Source organism: Trachypithecus francoisi, unplaced genomic scaffold (assembly GCF_009764315.1).
Source record: "Trachypithecus francoisi isolate TF-2019V2 unplaced genomic scaffold, Tfra_2.0 Lachesis_group21, whole genome shotgun sequence".
Classification (NCBI taxonomy): Eukaryota; Metazoa; Chordata; class Mammalia; order Primates; family Cercopithecidae; genus Trachypithecus; species Trachypithecus francoisi.
The window spans coordinates 57,779,440-57,798,605 of NW_022681467.1; positions in this window are offsets into that span (position 1 = coordinate 57,779,440).

Consider the following 19,166-nt stretch of genomic DNA (forward strand, 5'->3'; position numbering starts at 1 on the left):
TAGCCACCCTCACTGATGGCAGCAACACAGGACAGCAGCCTGGTCAATGCAGCTCTCAGTTCAGGGTACCACATGCCCTGTGAACATCCCCTCCGTCAAAGCAAATCACATGGCTGAGCCCACAGCCAAGCAGCAGGAAATCAGACTCCATCCCCTTAGTGGGGGAGCTTCAGAGGCACAGGGCAAGTGTGGTTGGCAGGGGTGAAGGATGAGGCCAGTGATTCCAGGGGCCTGCAGGGGTGCATGGGAGTCAGAATCCACCATTCACTTCCTGAGCACAAGCCCAGAGCCAGCTGGCCCACAGGTCCCCCAGGTGCCCAGCGTCCCCCCGTCTCCCTCCCATGCGGCGGGGCTCACATCCAATGCCTGGTTCCAAGTGTCCTCCTCGTCTCACCTGCATGGTGACCATCCAGGATGCTCTCCCTGATCCCGCTGCTTACCGAGTGCCACACAGGCCTGCAGGGAGAGTGGGCACACACAGGAGAGACGCATGATTTGCAATCTCATTTAATAAACTGTAGCCCAACCACAGACCTGCCCTGACAAGGAGCTGCATTTGTGGTAACGTAAAACTGTCAGCCAGCTGGGCATAGTGGCTCATGCCTGTAATCCCAGCACTTTGGGAGGCCGAGGTGGGAGGATCACCCAAGGTCAGGAGTTCGAGACCAGCCTGGCCATCGCGGCGAAACCCCTGTCTCTACCAAAAATACAAAAATCAGCCAGGTGGTGGCACCTGCGTTTAATCCCAGGTACTCAGGAGGCTGAGGCAGGAGAATTGCTTGAACCCAGAAGGCAGAGTTTGCAGCGAGTCAAGATCGTGCTACTGCACTCCAGCCTGGGAGACTCTGTCTCAAAAAAAATTTTTTTAATTAAAAAAAAAAATTGTCAGCCAATGAAGCTCGTTACAAGCTGCTCCTCAGACCTCTTGTCAGCTGCGACTGTGTCCACCTTTTCAGCCCTTCCAGGCCTGGAGCTGGAGCCCAGGGAGGCCAAGGGGTCCCCACCACAGTTGGGATGCCGACCATTAGCTGCCAGCCCTTCTGTGGGCCCTTCAGGTTCAGTCTTGCATGCGGTGGGGCCCCGGGACCTCCCATGGGAAGCCTGACTCGGGCCGTTCAAGAGTCCTATCTAGCCCTCAGCAGGACAAGATCCTCTCAGCAACGTCCCCAACACACACTGGCTTGGCCAGCCTGCAAAGAGCCAGTTCTGTATTTGGACAGCTTGGTTCCCCCAAGGTACCCCTGTACTCCATGGTAAGCCAAAACAAGCTTCTTTGTAACTTCCACCCACTAAAACCATTCCATTACCACCAACTGAGATGGGTTCTCCACCTGCCCATCCTGAACTTACTTACCCCCACATGTCCCATGTCTCCTTGTCTCCTGCATCTGCCACCCACATGCAGGCTGAGTGTGAAATAACAAAGGACACACTCCTGGTGGCGCAGGGCAGAGCGCCTGCACACACACAACTCGCAGAGGGAAGGGCATCCATGCGGGCCATGAGCCGGCTCCCCACAACGACCAGCCTAGCCACCCCGACGGTGGGGGAGAACGGGTCCTCCCTCTACGATCTGAGAGTTCTGCTTGGTAGCCCTCAAACCCTACTCCACACACACCTGTTCGCCCTGAATCTGACGTGCTCACTTTGAGCTGTCTTCCTGTACGCCTTTTCCCAGGCTGACACCCGCTTTTCTTTGCAAAATTGTCAGCTGAGTTAATTAGCCAGAGCAATCAGGCAAGAGAAAGAAATAAAGGACATTCAAATTAGAAAAGAAGAATTCAAACTATCTGTTTGCCAATGGTATGATCTTATACCTAGAAAACCCTGAAGACTCCTCCAAAAGACTCCTAGATTCAATAAACAAATTCAGTAAAGCCTCAGGTCGCAAAATCAATGTAGCACTGCTATACACCAACAACGACCAAGCTGAGGATCAAATCAAGAACTCAATCTCTTTTATAATAGCTGCAGGCTGGGCGCGGTGGCTCAAGCCTGTAATCCCAGCACTTTGGGAGGCCGAGACGGGCGGATCACGAGGTCAGGCGATCGAGACCATCCTGGCTAACACGGTGAAACCCCGTCTCTACTAAAAAATACAAAAAACTAGCCGGGCGAGGTGGCGGCGCCTGTAGTCTCAGCTACTCGGAAGGCTGAGGCAGGAGAATGGCGTAAACCCGGGAGGCGGAGCTTGCAGTGAGCTGAGATCCGGCCACTGCACTCCAGCCCGGGCGACAGAGCGAGACTCTGTCTCAAAAAAAAAAAAAAAAGCCGGGCTCGGTGGCTCAAGCCTGTAATCCCAGCACTTCGGGAGGCCGAGACGGGTGGATCACGAGGTCAGGAGACCAAGACCATCCTGGCAAACACGGTGAAACCCCATCTCTACTAAACAACAACAACAAAAAAAATAGCTGCAAAAAAATATATGTACCCAAGGGGGTGAAAGATCTCTACAAGGAGAACTACAAACACTGCTGAAAGAAATCACAGATGACACAAATGGAAATATATCCCATGCTCATGTATTGGAATAATCAATATTGTGAAAATGTCCAAACTGCTTAAAGCAATCTACAAATTCAGTGCAATTCCTATCAAAATACCAACATTCTTTTTTCACAGAATTAGAAAAACAATGTTAAAATTCATTTGGAACCAAAAAAGAGCCTTAATAGGCAAAGCAATCTTAAGCAAAAAGAACAAATCTGGAGGCATCACATCACCTGACTTCCAACTATACTACACGGCTATAGTTTCCAAACAGCACGGTACTGGTATAAAAGTAGATACACAGACCAAAAGAACAGAATAGAGAACCAAGAAATAAAGTCAAATACTTACAACCAACTGATCTTTGATAAAGCAAACAAAACCAGAAACTGGGGAAAGGACACTGTATTCAATAGGTGCTGGGAAAAACTGGGGAGCCACATGTAGGAGAATGAAACTGAATACCTATCTTTCAGCATATACAAAAATCAACTCAAGATGAATTAAAGACTTAAATCTAAGATCTGAAACTATAAAAATTCTAGAAGAAAACCTAGGCAAAGCTCTTCTGGACATCAGCCTTGGCAAAGAATTTACGACAAAGACCCCAAAAGCAAATGCAACAAAACCAAATATAACCAAGTGGGACCTAATTAAACTAAAGAACTTCTGCACAGCAAAAGAAAGAATCATTCAAGTAAACAGACAACCCACAGAGTGGGAGAAAACATTTGCAAACTATGCACTTGATAAAGAACTAATAATCAACTAATAATCAGAATCTACAAGGAACTCAAATCAGCAAGAAAAAAAAAACCAATCTCATTAAAAAGTGGGCAAATGACAGGAATAGATGTTTCTCAAAAGAAGATATACAGATGGCCAAGAAACATATGAAAAATGCTCAACATCACTAATCATTAGGGAAATGCAAATTAAAACCACAAGGAGATACCAGCTTATCCCAGCCAGAATGGCCATTATTAATGTGGCGGTAAACTGAGGAATGGAGAGACCAGTATGGGGTACAGGAGGATTGTTGTTTATTTTAGGTACGCACCGCCTCAGTGGACTCACATCCAAAAAGCTGCGCGTTGAACAAAGACTGAGCAGGGTTTTTAGAAGCGGACTTACACGAGTAAAACAAAAGCAGTTAATCATACAATGACAGGTCACATGATCTATAGTGTAACTGTTGACTTAGCATAACTTGGGGCTTTGCATAGCTAGTGACCTCGTAGCTGTGTCAAAAGAAAAACAAGAACTGGCTAAATACAGACATTTGTAAAACATAATCATCCTTAAGAAGCCTGGGAAAGGAGTAACAGTAAAAGAATTTGTCTTTCTTTCTTTTTTTCCTCAACCTTGCTCTGGAGTGGGGGTGTCTGAAGCCCATTCCTTTGGCCTTGGCTACTCAGTGTGATCTTATAACTGTCCTTGAAGTGAGCTCGCTGCACTTTCCCCTGCTAGGCAGAGGAAAACTTGCTCTTTTCTTTCTAACCCTTGCCTTGCCTGTTACTTTTCTTAGAGTGAATGGATGCATATTTATTTTTAAATGTCTGCCTCAATAAAAAGTCAAAAAACAATAGATGTTGGTGTGGATGTGGTGAAAGGGAACGCTTACACACTGCTAGTGGGAATGTAAACTAATACAACCTCTATAGAAAACAGTGTGGAGATTTCTCAAAGAACTGAAAGTAGATTCGCCATTTGACCCAGCAATCCCTCTAATGGGCATCTACCCAAAGGAAAGGAAGAGTCACTACATCCAAAACACACCTGCATAGGTGTGTTTATCACAGCACAATTCACAATTGCAAAGACACGGAACCAACCTAAGTGCCCATCAGCTGATGAGCCGATAAAGAAAGTGTGAGATAGCCGGACGTGCTGGCTCACGCCTGTAATCCCAGCACTTTGGGAGGCTGAGGCGGGTGGATGACGAGGTCAGGAGATCAAGACCATCCCAGGGCTGGGCACGGTGGCTCAAGCCTGTAATCCCAGCACTTTGGGAGGCCGAGACGGGCGGATCACGAGGTCAGGAGATCGAGACCATCCTGGCTAACACGGTGAAACCCCGTCTCTACTAAAAAAAATACAAAAAACTAGCCCGGCGAGGTGGCGGGAGCCTGTAGTCCCAGCTACTTGGGAGGCTGAGGCAGGAGAATGGCGTGAACCCGGGAGGCGGAGCTTGCAGTGAGCTGAGATCCAGCCACTGCACTCCAGCCTGGGCAACAGAGCGAGACTCCGTCTCAAAAAAAAAAAAAAAAAGACCATCCTGGCTAACGCGATGAAACCCTGTCTCTACTAAAAATACAAAAAAAAATTAGCCAGGTGTGGTGGCGGGTGCCTGTAGTCCCAGCTACTTGGGAGGCTGAGGCAGGAGAATGGCGTGAACCTGGGAGGCGGAGCTTGCAGTGAGCCGAGATCACACCACTGCACTCCAGCCTGGGTGACAGAGTGAGACTCTGTCTCACAAAAAAAGAAAGTGTGAGACAGATTTAGATAGATGATAGATAGATAGATAGATAGATAGATAGATAGATAGATAGACAGACAATAGACAGATAGATAATGAAATACACACATATATATGTCATGAAATACAACTCAGTCATAAAAAGAATGAAATAACGTATTTTGTAGCAACTTGGCTGGAACTGTGTAGACCATTATTCTAAGTGATGTAACTCAGGAATGGAAAACCAAATACTGTATGTTCTCACTTATAAGCGGGAGCTAGGCTATGGGTACACAAAGGCATGCAGAGTGGTACAATGAACACTGGAGAATCAAAAAGGAGGAGGGAGGGAGGGGGATGAGGGATCAAGAACTACCCACTGGGAGGCCGGGTGTGGTGGTTCACCCCTGTAATCCCAGCACTTTGGGAGGCCGAGGCAGATCACCTGAGGCCAGGAGTTCAACACGAGCCTGACCAACATGGAGAAATCCATCTCTACTAAAAATGCAAAATTAGCCGGGAGTTGTGGTGGATGTCTGTAATCCCAGCTGCTCAGTAGGCTGAGGTGGGAGAATCGCTTGAACCCAGGAGGCAGAGGTTGCAGTGAGCCAAGATCGTGCCATTGTACTCCAGCCTGGGCAACAAAAGCAAAACTCTGTCTGAAAAAATAAAAAAAACTACCTATTGGGTACAATGTACACTACTTGGGTGATGGGTACACTAAAATCTCAGACTTCGCCACTATACAAGTCATCCATGTAACCAAAAACCACTTGTACAAAGCTATCGAAATAAAATAAAAACTAGAGCTGGGCACAGCGGCTCACACCTATAACCCCAGCACTTTGGGAGGCCAAGGCAGGGGGATTGCTTGAGCCTAGGAGTTCAAGACCAGCCTGGGAAACACAGCAAGACCCCATCTCTACTAAAACAAAAAATTGTTTAAAATATCCTAGTGTAGTATGAGTGTATGTGGTCCCAGCTACTTGGGAGGTTGAGGCATGCAGATCACTTGAGCCCAGGAGGCCGAGGCTGCTATGAGCTGTGATCACACATCTGCACTCCAGCCTGGGTGACACAGCAAGACCCCGTCTCAGAAAACAATAACAGCAACAACAAAACTATTTGAGGTATAATTTACATACAACAAAACTCACAATTTTAAATATAATTTGATGAGTTCTGACCAATGTATACAGTTGTGCAACCACCAGCACGATGATTACGTGGAACATTCCCATCACACCAAAACTTTCCCTCCCCAGGCCTCTTGACAGTCAGTCCCCTCCTCCACCCTGGTCCTGGACTCCTGTATTCTATTTGCTATCCCTGTAGTTTTGACTTTCATATAAATGAAACCACCCAGGATGCAGCATTTTGAGTCTGGCCTCTATCACCAAACATAATGCTTTTGAGATTTATCGTTGCTGCACCCTGGGGTAGCTCATTCTGTTTTTCTGGCTGAAAAACTTTCCTTATGTGGGTGTACTACAATTTATTTTATCCATTCACCTGTTGAGGGGTATTTGGCGTGGTTCTCATTCACAGCTATTACGAATAAAGCCGCTGTGAATGTTGAAGTCAGGTTCTTTACATGGACAGAGGCCTTCTCTTGGATGGCCAGCTGGGGTGGAACTGCTGGATCACGTGGTGACTGTAGGTGTAACTTCTTTTCTTTTTTTTTTGAGACGGAGTCTCACTCTGTCGCCCAGGCTGGAGTGCAGTGGCACGATCTCTGCTCATTGCAAGCTCTGCCTCCCGGGTTCACACCATTCTCCTGCCTCAGCCTCCCAAGTAGCTGGGACTACAGGTGCCTGCCACCATGCCCCGGTAATTTTTTGTATTTTTAGTAGAGACGGGGTTTCACCGTGTTAGCCAGGATGGTCTCAATCTCCTTACCTCATGATCCACTCATCTTGGCCTTCCAAAGTGCTGGGATTACAGGCGTGAGCCACTGTGCCCAGCCAGGTGTAACTTTTCAAGAAACTGCCAGGCTGATTTCCAAAATGTCTGTAGCATGTTACATTCCCCCATGCAGGGTGTGGGGGTTCCAGTGAATACACATCCTTCCCTGCACTGGCATGGTCCATCCTGTACATTCCAGTCTTTCCAGGAGGTGCTCAGTCCTTCCAGCGGGTGCTCAGTCCTTCCAGGAGGTACTCTAGTCCTTCCAGGTGGTGCTCAGTCCTTCCAGGTGGTGCTCAGTCCTTCCAGGGAGTGCTCAGTCATTCCAAGAGGTGCTCATTCTTTCCAGGAAGTGCTCAGTCCTTTCAGGGGGTGCTCAGTCCTTCCAGGGGATGCTCAGTCATTCCAGGAGGTGATCATTCTTTCCAGGAAGTGCTCAGTCCTTCCTGGGGGTGCTCAGTCATTCCAGGAGGTGCTTATTCTTTCCAGGATGTGCTCAGTCCTTCCTGGGGGTGCTCAGTCCTTCCAGGAGGTGCTCAGTCCTTCCAGGGGATGCTCAGTCCTTCCAGGAGGTGCTCATTTTTTCCAGGAAGTGCTCAGTCCTTCTAGGAGGTGCTCAGTCCTTCCAGGAGGTGCTCAGTCCTTCCAGGGGGTATTCAGTCCTTCCTGGGGATGCTCAGTCCTTCCAGGAGGTGCGCAGCACTGTCCCACTGTGGTTCGAAGCTGTGTTTCCTTGATGATGAATGGCGCTGAGCATCTGTGTGTGTGCTCATTTGCCGTCTCTACTTCTTTGGGGAAGTCTGTTCCAATCCCTTGTCTCACAGGAATGTTCTTCTCTATATTTGGCTACACAGTTGCTATTCTGGTGCTGTTTCTTTACTGTTGTGTCCATTTGATACAACTTTCCTTCTGCTTACAGAGTTTACTTTAACCTTACTTAACATGTTGAGGATGTTGAGGCAAGAGAATAGGGAATTGGGGTAACCAAGGGTTAAGGCAGAAGCAAAAGAGCAGCAGGCTCCGCCAGTTCCAGGCAAGACTGGGCAGCACACAGGCCGCATCCCACCCCTGGGATGACAAGACAGAAGCCTCCACGTCAGCCTCTGATTGGCCACAGATCAATCCTTCATAGGGTGTAACCAATGGGAGGCCTCTAAAGGGCGGCTAGGGGTGTTACCAATTATTTTCGCTTTACAAAAACCCTGGGGAGCATTGCAATGTGGGGATGGTGTCTTGAGCCACTTGCTCGAGCCCACTCCCACTCTGCGGAATGTACTTCCGCCTCAATGTAGCCGTGCTTTCGACTCAGCAAAACAGAAATCATGTTCCAAATATGCACAATGCTAAGAACGAACAGGAACGCATGACCTGCCACTGCAGCCGCACGTATGATTGGTTATCCAGGGCCAAAAGGCCATTCTCAGTAAGACTTTAGAAATATATGTGTCTGCTTTTTATAATCGCTCCATATATTGTGTTATCAGACAAGACAGTTATTTAAGAAACGGGAATCGCAGAAATGACTGCAGTGCAGCAGTAATTACGGTGCACTTTTTCGCTATTTAAGTTGGCTAGTTCTCCACGTTCCTGAAACAATTTTTAGAGTTTTTTGTTTGTTTGTTTGTTTGTAGTAGAAAATGCAGGCCGTGTTTTCACAAAAGTAAATGTACAGTGATTGGAAATACAATAAATGAAGGCAATGCATGGCCTTCCAGTAAAAATTTTAAAAACAAATAAATAAAAATCTGTGCTTTCATTACCCCGTTCTTTCCTTGCTTGTCTTTCATTGCTTCGTTCTTTTGTTGCTTTGGTTGTGTATTTTGTTCAATTCTTTGCTCAACACACCAAGAACCTGGACAACCCACAGTCAAGACACTCTACCTGGTAACCATGGGACATCACTTTAGCAGTTCCGGGGCACGCGTCTGATGGTGGTGAACTCTTTCAATTTTTGTGTTTCTGAAAAACTAATTTCACCTTTTCTAAAGAAAAAAATGTTTTCATTGGGTAAAGAATTTTAAATTGGCTGGGCGCGGTGGCTCACGCCTATAATCCCAGCACTTTGGGAGTCCAAGGCAGGTGGATCACCTGAGGTCAGGAGTTCAAGACCAGCCTGGCTAACATGGCAAAATCCTGTCTTTACTAAAAATTAACTGAGCGTGGTGGCACATGCCTGTGATCCCAGCTGCTCAGGAGGCTGAGGCATGAGAATCGCTTGAACCCAGGAGGCGGAGGTTACAGTGAGCCAAGATCGCACACCGTTGCACTCCAGCCTGGACGACAGAGTGAGAGGGGAGCAACTGGGGGCTGGGCTAAAGGAGGCTTTGGCTGAGCCCCTCCGTGCCCAGGGCACAACAAGTGTCAGGACAATACACAGGGACTTGCCTTAGGAAAGTCCACACAGCCAGGTGCACGACTTGCATGAAGATCAGAAAGTTTACTGAGGCATGGGAAGACTTCCTCCGGAGATGGAAAGGAGACAAGGGCCCTGGACCACACTCTTCTCAGCGATGGCCTGGAAGCCTCAGCCTGTGCAGAAAGAAAGAAGAAATAAAAGATGTAAGGGTTGGAAGGGAAAAAAATAAAGCTGTGGTTGTTCATGGATGACACAGCTGCATACAGAGGAATGCCTCAAGAATAGACAAACAACCTGTTAGAATTAATCAGTGGAGTTACAAGGTCACTAGGGACAAGGTCAACATACCCAAAAAAAATCCATCAAGTGCTTGTAGACTAGCACAAACAGAACACAAATTTTAAAATTATATGCCATTTACAACAGTATCTGTATTAGTCCATTTTCACACTGCTATGAAGAAATATCCAAGATGGGTAATTTATGAAGAAAAAGAGGTTTAATGGACTCACAGTTCCACTTGGCTGAAGACGCCTCACAATCATGGTGGAAGGTGGAGGAGAAGCAAAGTCATGTCCTACATGGTGGCAGGCAAGAGAGCGTGTGCAGGGAAACTGCCCTTTATAAAACCATCAGATCTCGTGAGACTTATTCACTATCACAAGAACAGCACGGGAAAAGCCCGCCCCCATGATTAAGGTACCTCCCACCAGGTCCCTCCCACAACACAAGCTGATTACCGGAGCTGCAATTCAAGATGAGATTTGGGTGGGGACACAACCAAATCATATCAGCATCCAAATATTTAGAAATAAATCTAACTGGAGATGTGAAAGACCTCCACCTGCAAACTACACAGTGAAATTAAACACATAAGTAAATGGTTATGCCATATTCCTGGATTAGAAAATTCAATAATGGAAAATGTCAGTTCTCCCCAAATCAATTTTTAGATTCAATGCAATCCCAGTAAAATTCCAAGTTGAGTTTGTTTGGGGTGGTTTTGTTTGTTTGTTTGAAGACAGGGTCTTGCTCTCAAGACCCTACATCCTGGACAGGGTCCACCTAGGCTGGAGTACAGTGGCATGATCACAGCTCACTGCAACCTTGAATTCCTGGGCTCAGGTGATCCCACCTCAGCCTCCTGAGGAGCTGGGACTACAGGCACGCACAAAAATTTTTGTATTTTTTATATAGACAGGATCTTGCCTTGTTGCTCAGACTGGTCTCAAACTGCCAGGCTCGAGCGATCCTCCCACCTCAGCCTCCTGAAGTGCTGGGATTACAGGCATGAGCCACCGCAATAGGCCAAGTTTTTGTTGTTGTTTTTTGTTTTGTTTTGTTTTGTTTTTTTAAACTGAGCTGAGAAACTTCAAGTCACAGCTGGAGAAGAGTCAAGATGGGTCTGGTCCCACCTCACCCCCACAGAGCCTCCTTGGCTTTAGGAAGGGCAGGGGTCCTTTCTCAGGCACTGGTGGCTGTGCTTTAAGCTGCTGTGGTGGAGGCTGAGCCAGTCTCCCACCCACCTGGCTACCAGGAAGCCCGAGTCTGTCCCTGCAGTCCCTCCTCCTGAGAGCTGCTGACCAATCTAGGGTGTCCCCGCCTGTTTTGCTTTCTGGGAAGAGTCTCTTCTCTGAAAAGCAAGACCTCCTAGAGATGCGGTCGATGCTGGCTCCGCCTGCCCTGCCCTGCCTGCACACCATTCCGGGTGTCACCACCCCAGGCCACTGCAGGACCCTGGATGCCCTGAGGTCCGGGAAGGCAGGAGGTCCCTGAGTCTTCTACTCCCTGGAGATGAGCCTTCGTGGGGTTCTCAGGCCTGCTTCCTCCTGGGCCCCTTTTTCCTTTTTTCTTCTACCTGGGGGTTGTGGTGCCAAATGCCTCTTGGGTTCCAACGTCTGGTGCCATCTCAGGAGTTCCACTGGCAGCCACCCGACGTGCAGGGACTGTAACAGGTTTGTGACCCCTGCCCTCCCCGCACGGCCTGGCACATCGGCAGCCCTCCCGCAAGTCAGCTGGGGTGACTGCGACTGCTCTGGGCTCTAAACCCGGGGGTATGGGCCAGGCGTCTGCCTGGGGAAGTGTGGACAGACGCAGGCAGGGTGGGAGGAGGCGGATGTGTCCCCCACGAAGGACGCGGGGCGCGCGGGGCCTCCGGTCCCCGGCACCCTCCACCCCGAGCCCACGTCCCCACACGTGCCGCGCCCCGCCTCCCCAGCCTCCTGGGCCCCAGCCGCCCCCGCGTGCTTCCCAACTGCCCCCCACCGTGCACCCGGCATCCCAGGCCCAGGTGCCCGGCCCCGGGCCTTACCCATGGAGTGGAGCCTGCTCTCCCCCCCACCGACCCCTGCGCCTGGCTCCTCCTTGGCTCTCACGAGGCACAGCCTGTGTCCGCCCCAGCCCGCCGCGAACTTGCGCTGCAACCTGCCGCCTCGGCCCTGCCCCCGGCCCCGCCCCCAACCCTCTGGCCCCGCCCCCGACCCTCTGGCCCCGCCCCTCCCGGGCCCGCCACCCCGCGGGGCGGCCGCGTGTTTTCTGTTCCCGTCTCTGCGGCCAGGTGGGGGCGAGTGCTCTGAGGTCAACCCTCGGCCACCTGGGAGCTGAGTGGTGCTGCCACTGTCCCCATTTCAGAGATGAGGAAACTGAGGCTCACAGGGCAAAGGGCCGTCTGCGACCGCAGAAGGGACCGAGCCCAACTCTTCCTGGAGGAACAGGGAGGCCTGGACCAGCCCCTTCCCGGAACGCAGCAAGTGGTGCTCTGAGGAGGGGGTGGGGGGAACCCTTCCCTCTGGGGCCCTCAGGAGGGGCGGGCCTCAGTCCTGGGATGTGGCCCCAATCTAGCCACCCTCAAGCCCCCCAGGAGTCTCAGCGCCTCCCCATGCACCCGAGTGTCCAAAAGCCTCCGACATCCCCTCTAGCAGGAGCGCTCCCCAGTCTCTCTGGCGAGGGTCCCCGGCACCAAGGAAGAGGGGGGCAGCAAGCACTGGGTGGGTCGGCTTTCCAGCGCCTGGCTTGCAATGTTGGGCTCCCCCTCCATCCTCAGCTCCTGGGAGCTCATTCTCATGGCTGGCTGGGTCCACCTCAGCCTGGAATGAGTGTGTGGCATTCTTATGGCCACCTACCCCCAACCATGAAAAGAGACCCAGTGCCAGTCTTCAGGCACAGCTGGATCCCAGTGCCAGTCTTCAGGCACAGCTGGATCCCAGTGCCAGTCTTCAGGCACAGCTGGATCCCAGTGCCAGTCTTCAGGGACAGCTGGATCCCAGTGCCAGTCTTCAGGCACAGCTGGATCCCAGTGCCAGTCTTCAGGCACAGCTGGATCTAGGCGCTCCGGGAGTGCCATCAAGGCTGGCTCTTCACTTGGCCTCTGTGTTGGTCTCAGCCACACTCTGCCCTGCAGTGGCCAAGGTGGCGGTCCTTGGGCAACTGAGCTGACGTCCTGCCAGCCCCTATGTGAAATGTCCTTCTGTGGAATTCCTGCAACATGTCTGGGTGAGACGGGACTGGCCAGGCTGGGGTCATGGCCATCTCTCAGCCTGTGTCAGTGACCATGACAGGCCAGGCCACATGACCCACCCCCCTGGGTCCACCCCGAGCGGGTAGGATGGGTTCTGCTGGCCCCATGTGCCCGTGCACGGTGCTGTGCCGGGAGACACCGGGCCCCCTCAGTCATCACATGGCGTTTCTCGTAAGCTTCTGAGGCGGCCCAGGGACCAACAGGGCTCTAGTGTGGCCAAGAAGTGAAGTCCGGAGTTACCCAGCGGGCTGCTGGTGAGGGGAGTACTCAAGACGGAGGTGGAGGGCTTCCTGGAGCTGGTGGCATTTGAGAGGACACAGGGGAAGAGCAGCACAGAGTGGAAGGCCCTGCAGGAGAATTCGGGGGACTCTGGCAGCCTAGCAAGCTCCAGCTCCTAGGATCCTAGGATGCTTGTTGGGGAAACAATATTGTACGTCTCTCCCTCCCTCCCCCTGCTCCCCATCCCCTTCCCACTCACTCCCCGCCATGCTCCTGCAGCCTAGAGATGGAAAGGTCCCTCCACCAGGACCAGACCTCCTCCCTCCTCCCACCCCACTTCCAGCATTGGCAGAGAGTGCTGGACCTGGACTATGGTCAGGAGCAGTGGCTCTCGCAGCACCATCAAACCTGTCACCTCCCTGCACCCCTTCCCCCCTCCCCTCCCTTCCTTCCTCCCCTTTCTTTACCCCCTCTCCTCCCTTTCCCCACCTCCCCTCTCTTCCCCCCCTCCCCTCTCTTCCCCCCTCCCCTCCCTTCCTCCTTCCTCCCCTTTCTTTACCCTCCTCTCCTCCCTTCCCCACCTCCCCTCTCTTCCCCCCCCTCCCCTCCTTCCTGCCTCCCCTTTCTTTACCCCCTCTCCTCCCTTTCCCCACCTCCCCTCCCTTCCCCCCTCCCCTCCCTTCCCCCCCCTCCCCCTCCCTCCCCCCCCCCTCCCTTCCTCCCCTCCCCTCCCTTCCCCCCTCCCCTCCCTTCCCCCCTCCCCTCCCTTCCTCCCCTCCCCTCCCTTCCTCCCCTCCCCTCCCTTCCCCCCTCCCCTCCCTTCCCCTTCCCCCCTCCCCTCCCTTCCCCCCTCCCCTCCCTTCCCCCCTCCCCTTGCTACGCCTTTTCCGCTCCTCCCTGCATCCCCTTCTTCCTGCACCCCCTGCTCCCCTCCCCCCACTTTCACGCATCCCTCCTCCCTGTAACCCCCTCCCCCTCCCTGCACCCTCCTTCCCCTTCCCTGCACCTTCCTTGCCCCTCCCCCTGCCCCACCCTCACCTCTGCTTCTCCCATTTGGCACGTCCCATGTTCCTGTCTCCACACGGGAAAGCCGTCTTTTTGTTTTTCATTATTTTTGCAGCGTTATTGAGATAGAGCTGATGTATGGTAACCTGCATATATTTGTAGTGTGCAGTGTGAAAAGTTTCGACACTACACGCCTGTGAAACCATCACAGTCAAGATAACCCTCCATCACCCGTTTCCCCATGCCCTTGGCAGGCCTCTCCCACCCCATCTGCGAAGGCGCCCAGGAGCCTTTTCTCACTCCCATCACTGCGCTGCCCAGCATCTCGCACGGGTGGAAGCAGCTGGTTCCTGCTGTCGCAGAGCATTCGGCTGCGGGGTAAAATAAAGCCACTGTGAATCTTGTACAGGCTTTGCTGGACACCTGTGTGCATTTCTCCAGGAGCAGCAGTCAGAGACACGTTTAACCCCTTAAGAAACTGCTAGAAGGGTGTGAACCACCATCCACACCCCAGCACCTCCAGGAGTTCCGAACCCTCCCGACACTTGTCCTGGTCCCATCCTCACGAGTGTGTTCCTGGTATTTTGTTGTGTTTTTAATTTCTAAATAAGCTCAGGAAACATGATTCTCAACATCCTCCTCGGACGCACCCAGAAAGAAGCCGCCTCTCTTCTGCTCACACCTGAGGGCTCTCCTGTCCACCTGCGCCCTTCCCCAGCAGCCTTTTCCACCTCAAGCCTCTACCCAGGCCCTTCGCCAGTCAGGAGGCTCCCCAGGGTCCGGCCCCTGCAGCCCCTGGAAAGTTTCCCGTGCCTGAGAGGCGCTCACAGCACTTGGTGAGTAAGAACATTGAGAAAAGACAGATATACGCGCGCCCATCCTTCTCAAAAACAGAAATTCTAGCAGTTAGGACTTAACAGCCTGACCAGCAGCTGGCTGCGTTTCTAACAAGGTGCGATCTGTCTCCCAAGCAAGTCTTGAAGGTGCTGTGGGAAGCTCCCGTTTGACCTTCCCGGTGAGCGCAGCGTCACAGGGACTGTGCCCAGTCCAGCTTTGTGTCATCGCTCTGCTGTGCATAGCCAGCCCTGCCAGGCAGGGGGCTTCGGAAGGCTGTGTAGGGACTGGGGTCTTTCGAATTGCATAAACACCATTGTGAGATCAGGCACTGGTTGAGCACTTGCTGTATGCATGGCACTGAGGACACAGGAGGCACTGATGGGTCCCCGAAGCTACTCAGACCAATGAAAGCTGAGAGCAGCACAGACGCCACTGCCTCTGCGGCCCCGGGCAGGCAGTGCCCTGAGCACAGGGCCAGGTGAAGGCTCAGTGGACCTTTTCTTTTTTTTTTTTTTTTTTGAGATGGAGTCTCGCTCTGTCGCCCAGGCTGGAGTGCAGTGGCACGATCTCAGCTCACTGCAAGCGCCTCCTGGGCTCAAATGATTCTCCTGCCTCAGCCTCCCAAGGAGCTGGGACTACAGGAGTGCACCACCATGCTCGGCTAATTCTTTATATTTTAGGAGAGACAGGGTTTCACCATGTTGGCCAGGATGGTCTCAATCTCCTGACCTCAGGTGATCCGCCCACCTCGGCCTCCCAAAGTGCTGGGATTACAGGTGCGAGCCACCGCACCCACCTCGGCCTCCCACAGTGCTGGGATTACAGGCGTGAGCCACCACGTCCACCTCGGCCTCCCACAGTGCTGGGATTACAGGCGTGAGCCGCCACATCCACCTCGGCCTCCCACAGTGCTGGGATTACAGGCGTGAACCTCCACATCCACCTGGACTTTTTCTTCTTTAGAATAAAATTACACTTGAAATTGATTTGTAGACCTAGTATTAAAAAGATTTTTTAAAATTACATTTGGAAGCCACCGTCTGATAGAAGGGAAAATGCCAGCAACTGACTGTGGAGAACCACCAGATTTGTAGTCAGAGCAGCATTCGAAAAACGATGACAACTTCTTGGGCACTTAGCCCACCATCGGGGCCATTTACATGCCTGAGTCCTTTAGTGCCAGATCCCTAGTGCGGGGCCAGGTGACCCACCTAGGTGGGGCCCAAAGCCTTTCCCAGTGCTTAACTGAAGTGCCCTTACGTTGGCTGAAATACACAGATCTTACCTGTCAGCTTAGCATTTCACATTGGCACACACCTGTGAGACCCCCATGATGATCGAATCAGAACATTTTCATCACCCCAGAGGGCCCTGGCACCTCTTCCTGACAGTCTCCTCACCGGAGGCCCACGCCCTGCTTCTACCCACATGTGAACTTCCATCAGGTGGAATCAGAATGCACAGGCTTCTGTGCCTGGCCTTTTCCAGTCAGCGTAGCTCTTCTGAGATTCAACTACGTCATTGAGCGTATCAGTAGTTCGTTCCTTTTTATTCCTGGGAGACGTTTCACTGACTAAATATGCCTCCATTTGACTCTCCATTCACCTGCGGATGGGCATTTGATTTGGGCTGCTTCCATCTTAAGCATCAATGAATACAGCCACTGTGAACATTCTTATATGACTTTTTGGTGGCCAAAGGAACTCATTCTCAAGTAGATGCTTAGGAGTGGAACTGCTGGTCACAGGATAGATGCACATTCAGCTTGGTCACTGTGTCACACACCGGGTAGACGTGCATTCAGCTTCCTGCGTCACGCACTGGATACACATGCATTTGGCTTCCTGTGTCACACACCACGCCACCATTGGATGGCAGTCTTTCAGATTCAAGCCCTGAGGGTGGGCACACAGTGGAGTCTCACTGTGGTCTCTTAATTTGCATTTCTCTGATGACCAGTAATGGTGAGCACCTTTTCAGTTGCTTATTCACCACTTTTCTAAAGCACCTGTTCAAGTGTCTTGCACATTTGTTATTGTATTGTCTTTTTATCACTGAGTTGTGGAATTCTTTATTCCTTTATCATGTATAAATATTGCAAATATTTCTCCAAGTCTGTGGCTTGCCTTTTTACTTTATATACCTTTTTTTTTTTTTTTTTGAGACGGAGTCTCGCTCTGTCACCCAGGCTGGAGTGCAGTGGCCAGATCTCAGCTCACTGCAAGCTCCGCCTCCCGGGTTTACGCCATTCTCCTGCCTCAGCCTCCCGAGTAGCTGGGACTACAGGCGCCCACTACCTCGCCCGGCTAGTTTTTCATAATTTTTAGTAGAGACGGGGTTTCACCGTGTTAGCCAGGATGGTTTCGATCTCCTGACCTCGTGATCCGCCCGTCTCGGCCTCCCAAAGTGCTGGGATTACAGGCTTGAGCCACTGCGCCCAGCCTAAGTCCTCTGCATTTCTATATACATTTGTGGAATCAGATTGTCAGTTTCTAGGAAAATCCTGCCTGGATTTGGTTGAGCCAGCATTGCTTCTGTTTCTCAGTTCAGACAGACTTGCTGTCTTCAGCAACAGTGAGTCTTCCCCACCAGCACTGTGGTGTTGGCCTCCGCTGAGGGCTTCGATTTCTCAGTTCCAGTGTAAGGATCTCATACATCTTTCATTTAGTGTATACCTAGGCATATGTTCTCTGTGCTATTGTTGACGGCATGTTTTTAACCTGATTGTTGGTTGCGAGTACACGGAACTACAGACGCCTCCAGCTACCGGCCTTGCCTCCGGCCCTCTTTCGGAGTTCACGCACCATGCTCAGTGTTGTCTTTGTAGGTTCGCCTGGACTTCCGAGACATACAGTCGTGTCACCTCTAAATTTTTTGTTCACCTTCTTCCTCTCCACACTTGGTGCCTTTTTCTTGCCTTTTTGCCCGATTGGAGCTGCCTGTATGTGGGGAGGGGAGGCAGCAAGAGCGGCCGTCCCGGTCATGTTCACATCAGGCTGCTCGTGCCCCAGGTCTGTGCAAACACCCAGATCAGACTGATGGCAGCCAGCAAGCCTGTGATGAGATGCGAAACAGCAGCTACGAGTCTCAAGAGCAGAAGACAACAAACGCGCCTGCGGACCCGGTCTTGTGGCAGTGCCTGGCTGAGGGGAATCTTTAAGCCTTAAGTCACCATGATCGCCCCACGCAGACTGACCGAACCAACATGAAGAGCAGAAGAGCTGGAATGAAATCAATCATACTCGCAGAAATTCAAGTACAACTGCCCTTTGTACCTGATTAAACTATTTCAGGCCAAGAACTTTGTGAAAGGCAGGTATAGGTCAGGGATGGAAAGCACAGGCATGACCCCATCAGTGAATGACCCTGGCACAGTCTGCAGTAGAAAGCTGGAGAGAGCGCCCACCAGTGCTTCCTGCTGAGACTCGGTGTGGCCGCAAGTGTCCAGGGTGAATTGTTCCTCCTTAAAAAAGATATGCAGGACTCCTTACCCGTGGTCCTCAGAATGGGACTCTATCTGGAGTTAGGGTCTTTACACAGGTACTCCAGTCAGAATGAGGTTGTTTGGGTGGGCCCTGATCCAACAGGGCTGGGGGTCCTTACAGAGAGGGGAAGCTGGACCCAGAGACTGACACACACAAGGGAGAAGCTGTGGAAAGGCGGAGGCAGAGATCGGGAGCTGTGTCTAAGCCAAGGAACCCAAAGGTGCCAGCAGCTGCCACAAGCTGGGAGAGCAGACCCTTCCCCAGAGCCTGGGGAAAAACCCACCCTGCTGGCACCTGTGGCCCCCGGAGCTATGGGACGATCCGTGGTCCTTTGTCACGGCAGCCCCAGTGGGGCAGTGCAACAGGTGTGGGAACAGGGGCAGTGTCTCCAGCAGCACTTGTAAGTAAACCTGTATTATCGCTGTGGGTCCGTCACACCAGGTGGAGTGAATGTCACGGCGGGGGACTGACTCCAGTCCATCAGAGACCGCTCCCAAAGGCTCTCCAAGGTGCTCAAAGGCAGGGAGCGGTGCGGTACACATTGGCGCTGAGCCTCTGAGGGCCCAGCAGCAGCTGCAACCTGTCAGGGCCAACCTGTACCACAAACTGCCCTGGAGACGCCTTCTCTCGCCACAGGAGGTCTGTGTCAGGGCTGGGGCCCTCTGGGCACCTCAGCTGGGCTCGCCGGGTGCGTTTCTGTGTGCATCCCCCCCGTGCTGGGCCTCCCCCCGCCCCTCCTAGCTGTGCCCAGCTCATCTCCACCTGCAAGTGCAGAAGGTGTCAGCGCAGCCTCCAGCCCCCAGACTCCACGCACAGGGCGGCTCAGCCCCTGCCCTCACAGAGAAAGTTCTTTCTCCCAGCTCTGCTGGGGCTCAGCTACAGATTCCAACA